The sequence below is a fragment of the Crinia signifera genome, unplaced genomic scaffold (genome assembly GCF_055691185.1).
Source record: "Crinia signifera unplaced genomic scaffold, ASM5569118v1 HAP2_SCAFFOLD_356, whole genome shotgun sequence".
Classification (NCBI taxonomy): domain Eukaryota; kingdom Metazoa; phylum Chordata; class Amphibia; order Anura; family Myobatrachidae; genus Crinia; species Crinia signifera.
This window is the reverse complement of record NW_028142249.1, coordinates 98,001-110,821: the sequence shown is the minus strand read 5'-3', so window position 1 is coordinate 110,821 and position 12,821 is coordinate 98,001. Positions and strand designations below refer to the sequence as shown.

The 12,821-nt window shown below is 49.5% G+C and overlaps 1 long non-coding RNA gene across 1 annotated transcript; it reads left to right on the top strand.

Moving 5' to 3' along the window:
* Positions 1–264: 264 nt before the first annotated feature.
* On the top strand, positions 265–2,766 carry LOC146055211 (uncharacterized). Its single transcript, XR_014468524.1, has 3 exons — positions 265–775; positions 2,066–2,257; positions 2,648–2,766. It is a non-coding gene; the product is annotated as an uncharacterized LOC146055211 (long non-coding RNA).
* Positions 2,767–12,821: the final 10,055 nt, after the last annotated feature.

Genomic DNA, 12,821 nt, shown 5'->3' with positions numbered 1-12,821 from the left:
CTCATATCAGGAGCTCAGTGTGTAAGCTCCGCAGAAAATGGCCGCCGCCATCACGGAGCGCCTGTCCCCCATGATCCCCACCTAAACGTGAAGCCGGTTTCAGGACGCTCCAGAGCCCAGGCAGCTTCTTAAAAGAAGCTGTAAGCGCTGCACAGGGAGGCCAGACAGCGTCTCCCTTGTGCACAGTGAGCTGACAGGACACGCTTCTGTCAGCTCCTGCTGCGCTAGCAGTGTGAGGATTCACTAGAAGAATCCTCACACTGTGCCTACCTAGCTAGAGTGAAAATTAATAAAATAATAAAAATCCCCTAACTACTCTAATTCTTCAGCTGCTCCCGCAGCTCTTTAGAATAGCACCCACTCCAGTGGGCACCTAACACGAACTGAAGAGTCCGGGATGCAGTAGGGGAGAGCCCACCCTCTAAAAGATTTAGGATAGGTGCCTGGCTCCTTCGGACCCTCCTACATCCCAGTGTTGAGCTGTGTCACCAGGACCATTGAAAGAGAAATGTTAAAATTGGATGTCAATTTCTACTTCATTTCCTTACATACAGGGAGCAACTTCTATCAGTCACCCCACCTTGATAAAGTGCCAAGCGAGGCATGAAATGCGTTGGAGACTTAAGGAGAGGAGAAGCCATCTTGCTGCTGCCCGAAGTACCGACACGCCAGTCGCTGACGTCAGCAAGCCGCGTCCTGGGACCAAAGCCGCAACAGAAGATTCCACCCAGAAGCGGACAGCAACTGAGCTGAGGAATACCGCTGCCTCTGTAAGGTTAGGGTTAGTAGGGACAGCACGACAATCTCCCTGTCTCACCTCACATCCTCCAAAAGGAGTGTAAACATTATTTGGTACTCTTTACCTAGCACGGCGCCCATCACGGGCATCGCGGCCATCGCATGCACTACAGTAACGGGTGCGATGCGATGGCCGCGATGCCCGCGATTTCCCATAGGGATCAATGTTAAATTTTTCAATGGACGCGATTTTTCACTTCAATGCCTCAATCAACGCGATTTTGCCATAGGAACCAATGTTAAATGGGCCACAGAGCCCAAATAGGCACCCTGTACAGTGAAATGGCCCCCAAAATTGGTAACGACACCCGCACGATCAACGCGAACCGGAAGCGTGGCGAGCGCAGCGAGCCCGTGAGGGGCGGCGGTACGCGTCCCCCGACCTTTTCATACCCCTACTATCCACGTCGGCGTGGAGTTGAGAATAGAATAGTGTGGCGAGTGCAGCGAGCCACCGAGCCCGAAGCGTGGCGAGCGGACGCGGATACCTTCACAGGTTGTGATTACATGTAATGGGCATTAAGGGGTTTAGCAGTGGTGTCAAACTCATGGCCCTCCAGCTGTTGTGGAACTACACTTCCCAGCATGCCCTGCCACAGATTTTAGCGATCCATTATATAAAATCTGTGGCAGGGCATGTAGGGATGTGTACTTCCACAACAGCTGTAGGGCCGTGACTTTGACCCCACTGGGTTAAGGCATACTTTTTAAATATGTTATAGGTACACGGTAACACCATAATGTCCCCCCTTCTGTTATTTTGTTTGTTTAAAATAAAATTGATGGCGCTGTGTGTGTGTGTATATGTGTGTATATATTCGCTCCCTTACCACCGTGGCAAGCGATCCACGTCCCCCCCTTGTCGGGATTTTGGCGGTCGGGATTCCGGCGTCGGGATTTTGAACGCCGGGATCCCGACCGCCGGGATTTCATACTGAATCCTCGCTCCCTTACCACCTCCTTCTCTTCCGATTCCCCTCCTCTGCTTCCCCTCCTCCTTTTCTATGCTTCCCTCCTCCGCACCCCCTCTCCCCCTCCACTGCTCTTCTGCTCTCCCTTCTAACTCTTCCTCTACTCTGCTCCCCATCCTCCTCTGCCCCCCTCCTCCTCACCTCCACTCCTCCTCAGCTCCTTCTTCTCTGATCCCCCTCCTCTCCTCCACTTCCCCCTCCTCCACAACCCCTATCTTCCTCTCCCCTGCTCTCTCTTTCCCCTCTATCTCTCTCCTCCTCACCAATTTCCCCACACTTCTCTATCTCTCTTTCAGACTGCCGGTGACCTCGTGCTGGGGTGCAGGAAGAGAAGACTCGGCGCCATGGAGTTGGAGCAGGAGGAGATGACTAGCACTGGGGAAAAAAGAGTGCAGAAGACCCATGAGCAGGGGCCGAAAACATGGTGTTTCCATCACTGCTGATCATGTAGAATGAAGCATCGATGACAAGAGATACATAGCACCTGTGTATACTGCTCTCCCTTCTCCGCTCCTTCTCCACACCTCCACTTCCCATCCTCCTCACCCCCTCTCCTCTGCTCCCCCTCCTCCTCTCCTTCACTTTCCCTCCTCTGCTCCTGCTCTCCCTTGTCTCCTCCTTTCCCTCTCCTCCTTTCCTCAGCTCCCCCACCATCTTCTCATCTACTCTCCATCCTCCGATCCCCCCTCCTCTCCTCTGCTTCCCCTCCTCCTCTGCTTCCTCTATTCTGCTCCCTCTCCTCTTCCGCTCCTCTGCCCCCTCTCCTCTTCCACTCCTCCGCTCCTTCTTCCCTTATTCCCCTCCTCTCCCCTGCTCTCTCTTTCCCCTCTATCTCTCTCCTCCTCACCAATTTCCCCACACTGCTCTCTCTCTCTCAGACTGCTGGGGTGAAGGAAAAGAAGACCCAGCGACGGGGAGATGGAGCAGGAAGAGATGACTAGCACCGCAGGAGAGAGCATGCAGCAGACCCGGGAGCAGGGGCGGAAAAATACCTGCTAGCATTGCTGCTGATCGTGAGGTACACAGTGCCAGCTTGCACTGCACTCCCTTCTCCCCTGCCTCTCCCTCTCCCTCTCCCTCTCCCTCTTCTCTCTTCTCTCCACCACTTTCCTCTCTCTCTCAGACTGCCAGGGACCCAGCTGTGGGGTGCAGGAAAAGAAGACCCAGCGCCGGGAAGATGAAGGATGAGATGACTAGCACTTGGGAAAGAGAATGCAGCAGACCCATGAGCAGGGGAAGAAAACCCGGCATTCCATTGCTGATCATGTAGCATTCAGCGCCGATGACAAGAGGTACACTGCGCCTGCGTATACGGCTCTCCCTTCTGCGCTCTTTCTCCACACCTCCTCACCCCCTCCCCCTTCTCCTCACCACCTCTCCTGCTCTACCTTCTCTGCTTCACCTCTCCCCCTCTCCTATGCTCCCCTCCTCCTCTCCATCACTCTCCCTCCTCCGTTCTTGCTCTCCCTTCTCCTCTCCTTCCCTTCCAGGAGCAGACAAGAAGAGGGGGAGAGGAGGAGGAGAGGAGGCATGGAGGAGGTGCAGAGAAGGGAGCCCATTCTCGGGTTACATACATGAGGATAAGATTGAATTAAGCACAAAGATGATAACAAGAGCCGGATGCCCCCCGACAGTCACTATACCGACATTGGAATCCCGACTGCTAAATGCCCGATGAGCCACCGAACCTGCACGGGGCTTCTTTGCGCTCGCTCCCTTGTCAGAGTACCGGTAGTCAGTAAATGTTAGGTAAAACCACAATTAGAAGCCAAATTACAGTATAAGTTGGCTGGGGGCGGGGTCTAATGTTGAGTCTGTTCCGCCACACCCCCTGAAAGCGGCCTGCGGTTGCTTCTCCCAGAGAGGATATTGACAAAGAACCAAGCAATCATCTCCCGGCATTATGCTAGCGCAGCTGTAAAACAACAGAAACTGCTCTAAATGCTTCTTAATCTTCTTCTTTTATCTCTGTCCAAGACGATGGATCCCTAGATCATGCACATGACATTCTAGGGCATTGGTTCCCAACCGTGGTCCTCAAGTACCCCCAACAGTGCACGTTTTCCAGGTCACCCAGCAGGTGCACTCATTATTCAGACACATTTTAAAAGATCCACAGGTGGAGCTAATTATATCACTTGTGATTCTGTGTGGAGACCTGGAAAATGTGCACTGTTGGGGGTACTTGAGGACCAGGGTTGGGAACCACTGTTCTAGGGCAGTCATGTCCAACCTGCGGCCCTCCGGCTGTTGCGAAACTACAAGTCCCATCATGCCTTGCCATAGTTTTGCTATTAGCGAGTGCTAAAACTATGGCAAGGCATGCTGGGATGTGTAGTTTCACAGGAGCTAGAAGGCCGCAGGTTGTACATGCCTGCTCTAGAGCGTAAGCCAGTTTTGGCAGTCACATACAGTAGGTGGGGTCTAATGAACGATACGACCATATTGCTAACACTATCAGTTCTTATACTACTACTCCCAGCATCCGCCGCCATACACTACTTTCCTATATACAGTTTCCCAGAGTGTTTGTGCCACAATAAATATAACAAAAGGCATTGTAACCCCTCCGCATCATTTCAGCCGAGTCGGGTGCGGTCCGAAAGGGCCACCCCGGGGGGGGGCGCGGTGCAGTGTCCGCAGGTTGGACGGGGGGGGTGGGGGCACAGGCAGCCTGCACTGCTGTCTGCTATACCCTGCAGACAGCAGTAGCAGAGGAGGTGAATGGATGCCTGTGAGCGGCATCCATTCACCTCCCGGACAAGGGGTGGACGGGGGCTGGGGGCAGCCCAGCAGATTACCTTAGTGCTGGGCTTGCCCCCAGCGCAGCATTCCGGGTCCTGGCGGCGGCGATCGGAGATGACATAATCTCCAAGCGGCAGGGGGGATGCGACAGTGGTGTAAAAGGGTGCAAACGCAGGGTCACACCCGGCTTGAAGCAGGGATCAAAAACCCGGATGCGACCTGGCGTTTTTGGTATAAAAGGGGTACTATTAACTAGTCTATGAATCTGATGTAGATCACTTTTCTTTGTGGTTACAACATACTTCCCTCCAATTGAAAACTACAGTCAGGAAAATTACAGTAGGATGCGCCAAGCGCCTTTGTAAGGGGCGTGTCACACAGTGCCCAAAGGGCGTGTCTAACTCCACATGGAGCAGTACGGATGGTGTAATGGTTAGCATTACTGCCTCACAGCACTGAGGTAATGGGTTCGATTCCCACCATGGCTCTAACTGTGTGGAGTTTGTATATTCTCCCCATACTTGCGTGGGTTTCCTCCTGGTACTCCAGTTTCCTCCCACAATCCAAAAATATACTTTTAGGTTAATTGGCTTCCAACAAAATTAACCCTGGAATGTGTGTGTGTGTGGTAGGGATTAGATTGTAAGCTCCACTGGGGCAGGGACTGATGTGAATGTTCAAGTATTCTCTGTAAAGCGCTGTGAAATATGTGTGCGCTATATAAGAAACTGTTAATAAATAAATAAACCTATGGGCGTGTCTATGCCTAAATGCTTCTTGTGAGATATTTCTATAGAACATTAAGTCTATAGAATTTTTGAAAGGTTTTTTTTTTTTTAAAGAATGATTTTTATTTCAAAGCATCATATAGATAGAACCATACATTGCCTGAATAAAAGTATGCAGACTTCCAGCAACAGTACAGAAAACTAAATGTAGAGGGTGATTCAGACCTGCTTGATTGGCTGCAAGTAACTTTTTCGGTACATCTTTCTAGTATGGCGTAGGACAGTGGTTCCCAAACTTTTTTTAAATCCCAACACCCAAGAGCAGCACCCAACACTCAACCTCGGTCATCAGGACTCCCCAACAGTGTACATTTTCCAGGCCTCCATGCAGGATCACAGGTGAAATACTTTGCTCCACCTGTGATCTTTTAAAATGTGTCAGTGAATAATGAGTGCACCTGCCGGGTGACCTGGAAAACGCAGACTGTTGGGGGGTCCTGAGGACCGAGGTTGGGACCCACAGACCTAGAGAGAGTATCAGAATTTTTTTCACAGCAGCACTAGGCTAAAAGTTTCTTTATTGAAAAATGCCAAAAAAATATATATTTAGTTGATTGTTTATATCGTACTTAAAAGTAATTATGTGGTGAGGCAAGTGATTCACTTCTGTTATCACATATTTTACGATTGGCAGCCACCAGCACTGATTTTGCCTATTATTTTGACCATAATTATAATTACATGACCAGATTAATGTTTTATTCTCAAGACACTGTTATAAATACTCGCAGAGGTTTTCTCAATGCCACAAATCCTTTTCCAGGATGAGCTGAATTAAAACAGTAATAAAACCCACAATAAATATGACTGTTTGTTTTAGAGCAGTATTGGAGTTTAGGGGATTTACTAGTATCAGGGTAGAACAGAAAGCAGTTTATTAACCCCTGGGGTCAGTGTGATACTGACAGGTGTCACAACTGAAGATGTACTGTAACAAGAGACTGTTTAGAATTGGTAACGGTGAGCTGCGGTTATACAGTAGTGAAGAGTTTTCTCCTTCATCCACTAGGTGGCACTGGAGTTACAGTGGGGAATAGAGGGCGACCACTAGGAGCATGGGCACTTTAAGAAATTTACAAGTGTGGCTGACTCCTCCCCTCTACTTCCCCATCCCAGGCAGTCTTAGAATGTGCCCGGGGAGCTGGGTGCAACAGTTTTGTCCTCTTAGGGCAAATAGAAATTTTTATTTCATTTATGTTTGCTTTTACACCTTTTAACATTGAGGACAGACAGGCAGCTTCTGCCGACTGCCTGTCTGCGTCGCGGGAGCTGCCGGGGGGACCCCAGCGCCACTGCTCGCGGTCTGCGCGGGGGTCCCCGGCTCCTGGGACCGCCGTCCCAGAGTGACTGGACGCCGCTGCATGCGGCCGCGCCTCAGTCCGCACAGCCTCACCGCCGCCGGCCAGCAGGCAGGGTATGTATATCCCGGCTCCCCGCTAGCAGGGGAGTCCGGGCAATGGGCGGTGTAAACAGCGCGTCTTTTTCCTGAAAAGCGCGCCATAGAAGCTGCCGGGGGGACCCCATCGCCACTGCTTGCGGTTTGCGCCAGGGTCCCCGGCTCCTGAGACCTCTGTCCCAGAGTGATGCAGCTTGCGTCACGATCCCTACTCGGAGCTAACCGGGTGGGGAGCGTACAGCGGGGTTTGCTCCCAGTGACCAGGTGCTTCCCCAGCTAAAACGCAGCTTGGGCGGCCATTTTAATATGCTTGGCCCCCATGCATGCTGCTGGAGGCTCCTGACTGCTGCTGCTAGGGAGTCCTGTGCTCCAGCATGTCCTAGTCTCCCAGTAACTGCATCTATGGCTGCAGCTGCTTCCCCAAGTTCTGGGATATCAGACAGTGGGGTTTAGAGCATGGTAGGACAGTATTGGGCTGTATGTAAATTAGGTCATAGCACCCCTGTGTTATATACCATGGTGTTGTTTATGGCCTGTGGCAGCTCATCTCCTTATACTGTCTCTCCTGTCCAGTGATTCTATCTCTGGTTACCTATACCTACTCTCTCTCTCTCTCTCTCTCTCTCTCTGTGTGTGTGTAGTGTATACGTATATACTGTATATTGGCAGGTGAAATCTCCAGAGCTCTGCAGAGAGTAACCTGCATGAAAGGTACAACTTAGTTTACACTGTTATCTGAGAACACTGTGATAGACAGCATCTAACCCTGGGTTATCATCCCATAGGGATAGCCCTGTCTGGCCTCCTCAGATCACTGAGGTGATGTCCCCTTTGTCCTCAGAGGCCACAAGGGGAGATTTTTATGTAGCCTCTGCTTGCAAGCCTTACAAGTGTCTCTTTGCCTTGTACCCCTCATTTCTTACAGAAAGAGATGGTGTCCCTAGCATTATTACAGAGTCAGAGTGGACATGCAGATTTGGGGGAAGAGTTTGCAGACAGCAGGGTCATACAGAGGACAAGGGCAGCTTCAGCTCTTGCAGTTTTGTTACATTGTAAGATACAGTGCACAGACTCTTGCAGTGCTGTCAGTACACATGCTATGCTGCCATTACAGGTGACACAGAGGTCACTGCCTTACTCTGAGGCCAGGCTACAGTGTACAGATACAGTGTACACATACTGAGGGCAGCAGCAGCAGCCACATCTCTTGCTGGGCTGTCAGTACACATGCTCGGCTGCCATTACAGGTGACACAGAGGCCACTGCCTTCCTCTGAGGCCAGGCTACAGTGTACAGATACAGTGTACACATACCAAGGGCAGCAGCAGCCACAGCTCTTTCTGTGCTGTTAGTGTCCACAGCTCTTGCTCTGCTGTTAGTGTTGTACCACATGTTATGCTGAGATTACAAGTGACACATAGGTCACTGCCTTACTCTGAGGACAGGCTACAGTGTACACATACAGAGGAAAGCCTACAGCTCTTGCTGTGCTGTTACTGTGTTGTGTCACATGCTATGCTGAGGTTACATGTGACACAGGTCTCTGCCTCACTCGGAGGCCAAGTTGGGTACACCAAAGTACAAGGCTTGTATCTGTACTGGGTACACATACAGAGCTGGTACCTGTGTGAGAGTACTGTTTGGTACAAAGCACATAGCCAAACGACTGGGGGTCTGGACTATTTCAAAAAATTACAGACATTTTAAGAATCAGGATGGTTTAAGCAAAATCGTTCTTTTTGTGTGAGCATCACCCAGGCTACCATTGTTTATTACCTTCTCCCTGCAATTGGCAGGGCACAAGAATAAAAACAACCAATTTGTACACTCCGATGTTGGTACTTTAACCAGGAATAATGTTCTGTTTAAGGAGAGCTCGTAGCTTTCTGGGTGGATACAGCTGTCAAAAAAAAAAATTAAAAAAAAATTGGTTGGTGAAATTCTCTGCTAAATTACATTAGCAAGCCTTATATAATGATTCCAATTGCCAATGAAAATGGCCGTGTCTGTTTCAGCGACATGCTGGGATGTGTAGTTTCACAGGAGCTAGAAGGCCGCAGGTTGTACATGCCTGCTCTAGAGCGTAAGCCAGTTTTGGCAGTCACATACAGTAGGTGGGGTCTAATGAACGATACGACCATATTGCTAACACTATCAGTTCTTATACTACTACTCCCAGCATCCGCCGCCATACACTACTTTCCTATATACAGTTTCCCAGAGTGTTTGTGCCACAATAAATATAACAAAAGGCATTGTAACCCCTCCGCATCATTTCAGCTGAGTCGGGTGCGGTCCGAAAGGGCCACCCCGGGGGGGGGGCGCGGTGCAGTGTCTGCAGGTTGGACGGGGGGGGGGGGGGCACAGGCAGCCTGCACTGCTGTCTGCTATACCCTGCAGACAGCATTCACCTCCTCTGCTACTGCTGTCTGCAGGGTATAGCAGACAGCAGTAGCAGAGGAGGTGAATGGATGCCTGTGAGCGGCATCCATTCACCTCCCGGACAAGGGGTGGACGGGGGCTGGGGGCAGCCCAGCAGATTACCTTAGTGCTGGGCTTGCCCCCAGCGCAGCATTCCGGGTCCTGGCGGCGGCGATCGGAGATGACATAATCTCCAAGCGGCAGGGGGGATGCGACAGTGGTGTAAAAGGGTGCAAACGCAGGGTCACACCCGGCTTGAAGCAGGGATCAAAAACCCGGATGCGACCTGGCGTTTTTGGTATAAAAGGGGTACTATTAACTAGTCTATGAATCTGATGTAGATCACTTTTCTTTGTGGTTACAACATACTTCCCTCCAATTGAAAACTACAGTCAGGAAAATTACAGTAGGATGCGCCAAGCGCCTTTGTAAGGGGCGTGTCACACAGTGCCCAAAGGGCGTGTCTAACTCCACATGGAGCAGTACGGATGGTGTAATGGTTAGCATTACTGCCTCACAGCACTGAGGTAATGGGTTCGATTCCCACCATGGCTCTAACTGTGTGGAGTTTGTATATTCTCCCCATACTTGCGTGGGTTTCCTCCTGGTACTCCAGTTTCCTCCCACAATCCAAAAATATACTGGTAGGTTAATTGGCTTCCAACAAAATTAACCCTGGAATGTGTGTGTGTGTGTGGTAGGGATTAGATTGTAAGCTCCACTGGGGCAGGGACTGATGTGAATGTTCAAGTATTCTCTGTAAAGCGCTGTGAAATATGTGTGCGCTATATAAGAAACTGTTAATAAATAAATAAACCTATGGGTGTGTCTATGCCTAAATGCTTCTTGTGAGATATTTCTATAGAACATTAAGTCTATAGAATTTTTGAAAGTTTTTTTTTTTTGAAAGAATGATTTTTATTTCAAAGCATCATATATATATAGAACCTTACATTGCCTGAATAAAAGTATGCAGACTTCCAGCAACAGTACAGAAAACTAAATGTAGAGGGTGATTCAGACCTGCTTGATTGGCTGCAAGTAACTTTTTCGGTACATCTTTCTAGGGATTCAGTATTGAATCCCGGCGGTCGGGATCCCGGCGTTCAGAATCCCGACGCCGGAATCCCGACAGCCGAAATGCCGACAAGGGGGGGGCGTGGATTGCCCCCCCTTGCGGGCTCGCTGCGCTCGCCACGCAGCGGGCCCGGTGCCTCGCTACGCTCGGCACGCTATTTTATTCTCCCTCCAGGGGTGTCGTGGACACCCCAGGAGGGAGAAAATGTCGGCATTTCGGCGGTCGGGATTCCGGCGTCGGGATTCTGAACGCCGGGATCCCGACCGCCGGGATCTTAACTGCATCCCCTTTCTAGTATGGCGTAGGACAGTGGTTCCCAAACTTTTTTTAAATCCCAACACCCAAGAGCAGTGGTTCTCAACCTCGGTCATCAGGACTCCCCAACAGTGTACATTTTCCAGGCCTCCATGCAGGATCACAGGTGAAATACTTTGCTCCACCTGTGATCTTTTAAAATGTGTCAGTGAATAATGAGTGCACCTGCCGGGTGACCTGGAAAACGCAGACTGTTGGGGGGTCCTGAGGACCGAGGTTGGGACCCACAGACCTAGAGAGAGTATCAGAATTTTTTTCACAGCAGCACTAGGCTAAAAGTTCTTTATTGAAAAATGCCAAAAAAATATATATTTAGTTGATTGTTTATATCGTACTTAAAAGTAATTATGTGGTGAGGCAAGTGATTCACTTCTGTTATCACATATTTTACGATTGGCAGCCACCAGCACTGATTTTGCCTATTATTTTGACCATATTTATAATTACATGACCAGATTAATGTTTTATTCTCAAGACACTGTTATAAATACTCGCAGAGGTTTTCTCAACGCCACAAATCCTTTTCCAGGATGAGCTGAATTAAAACAGTAATAAAACCCACAATAAATATGATTGTTTTAGAGCAGTATTGGAGTTTAGGGGATTTACTAGTATCAGGGTAGAACAGAAAGCAGTTTATTAACCCCTGGGGTCAGTGTGATACTGACAGGTGTCACAACTGAAGATGTACTGTAACAAGAGACTGTTTAGAATTGGTAACGGTGAGCTGCGGTTATACAGTAGTGAAGAGTTTTCATAAAAGTGTAGAAAGAGGTGTTTATATAAAGAAGGGGCAACATGCATGGGTAGAAATATTTGTGAACTGAACGTAGCAGCTGCCGGGTGAGTTGGCGGGGTACCACAGGCGATTCCCCACCCTAGCAGATGGGGGCCTTAAGAGCTGCAGAGTTATTCAAGTTGGGTCAAAATCTTCTTGTTGCGAACCACGGTGAAGGCAGATACATCTGACCATATCACCCTCCTTCTGTCATCCGTAGGACACAGAAATTAGTGTTCCTGCCCTTTTTGTGTCTGGGACTTTGCGCCCTTCCGCTGCCCCCCTGGTGCGCTGACACCCCGTTGCAAACTTTCTCATCCGCCCCCCCTGCATGCACTGAAACGCTGATGAGCTCTCTGCTGAAAGCTGTGTGTCTGTTGTTACAGATGTAGCCCGCCACCGTCCCCCATGCTGTTACCACTGCTGAAGTCCTGAGAAGTGAGCGGCATGGCAGCTCTTTAAAGTGACAAATCCCCCCCCCCGCCACAACGCTAAGCTGCTCTCTGCTAGCAGTGGCTGTCAGCTCTTCCTGCCGGCTAAGCCTCTCTCTCTCTCTCTCTCTCTCTCTCTCTCTCTCTCTCTCTCTCTCTCTCTCTCTCTCTCTCTCTCTCTCTCTCTCTCTCTCTCTCTCTCTCTCTCTCTCTCTCTCTCTCTCTCTCGCCTCACCCTCTCTCTCTCTCTCTCTCGCCTCACCCTCGCCTCACCCTCCCTCTCTCTCTCTCTCTCGCCTCACCCTCTCTCTCTCTCTCTCTCGCCTCACCCTCTCTCTCTCTCTCTCTCTCGCCTCACCCTCTCTCTCTCTCTCTCTCGCCTCACCCTCTCTCTCTCTCTCTCTCGCCTCAGAAGGCACCTTTTGAACCATTAAGGTCGGCGGACCTTAAGTTTCTCACATGGAAGCTGGATGGGGTGGCATGGGTATTATTCGTGCCTCTAACTGGAAATCCTTATTTCTAGAGTTATTTTTGTGAGTTTTTTTTTTTTTTTTATATTTGTCTATTTGCTATTTTGGCAACTAGATGAATACCTAGTGTCTAAACTAGAACTTGAAATCGCCAATAATCCACTACATCAGTATATGTATACAGAATTTATATGTACATTTTATTAAAGGTAAGCATTCAAATCAATTTAACATGACAAATGTTATTATTATTTTTGTTTAAGAATAAGATGGTGGGGACCTCAAAAATGTGTGTTTCTTTGGGCCTCTAAGAACCTCTGAAAGAGCCTGATAGTACCAGACCAGAACCCAGTGATTACCATACAGAACCACCATAAGTGTACCATGGAGTCGGCCTGTGTCACATGGGTCAGTGATTAATAATGCACCATGTCCACTTGAACCTGATTTACCAATCCCAACCACTTTGTGGTCAGGATCTGCGATCTGTGATCCCTAAACCCTTATAAGAGGGCTACCCTGACAGTCTATACCAGTGACGGCTAACCTTGACATTCCAGCTGTTGTTGAACTACACATCCCAGCATGCCCTGCATCAGTTTTAGCATAGCCAATTGGTAAAACTAGCAG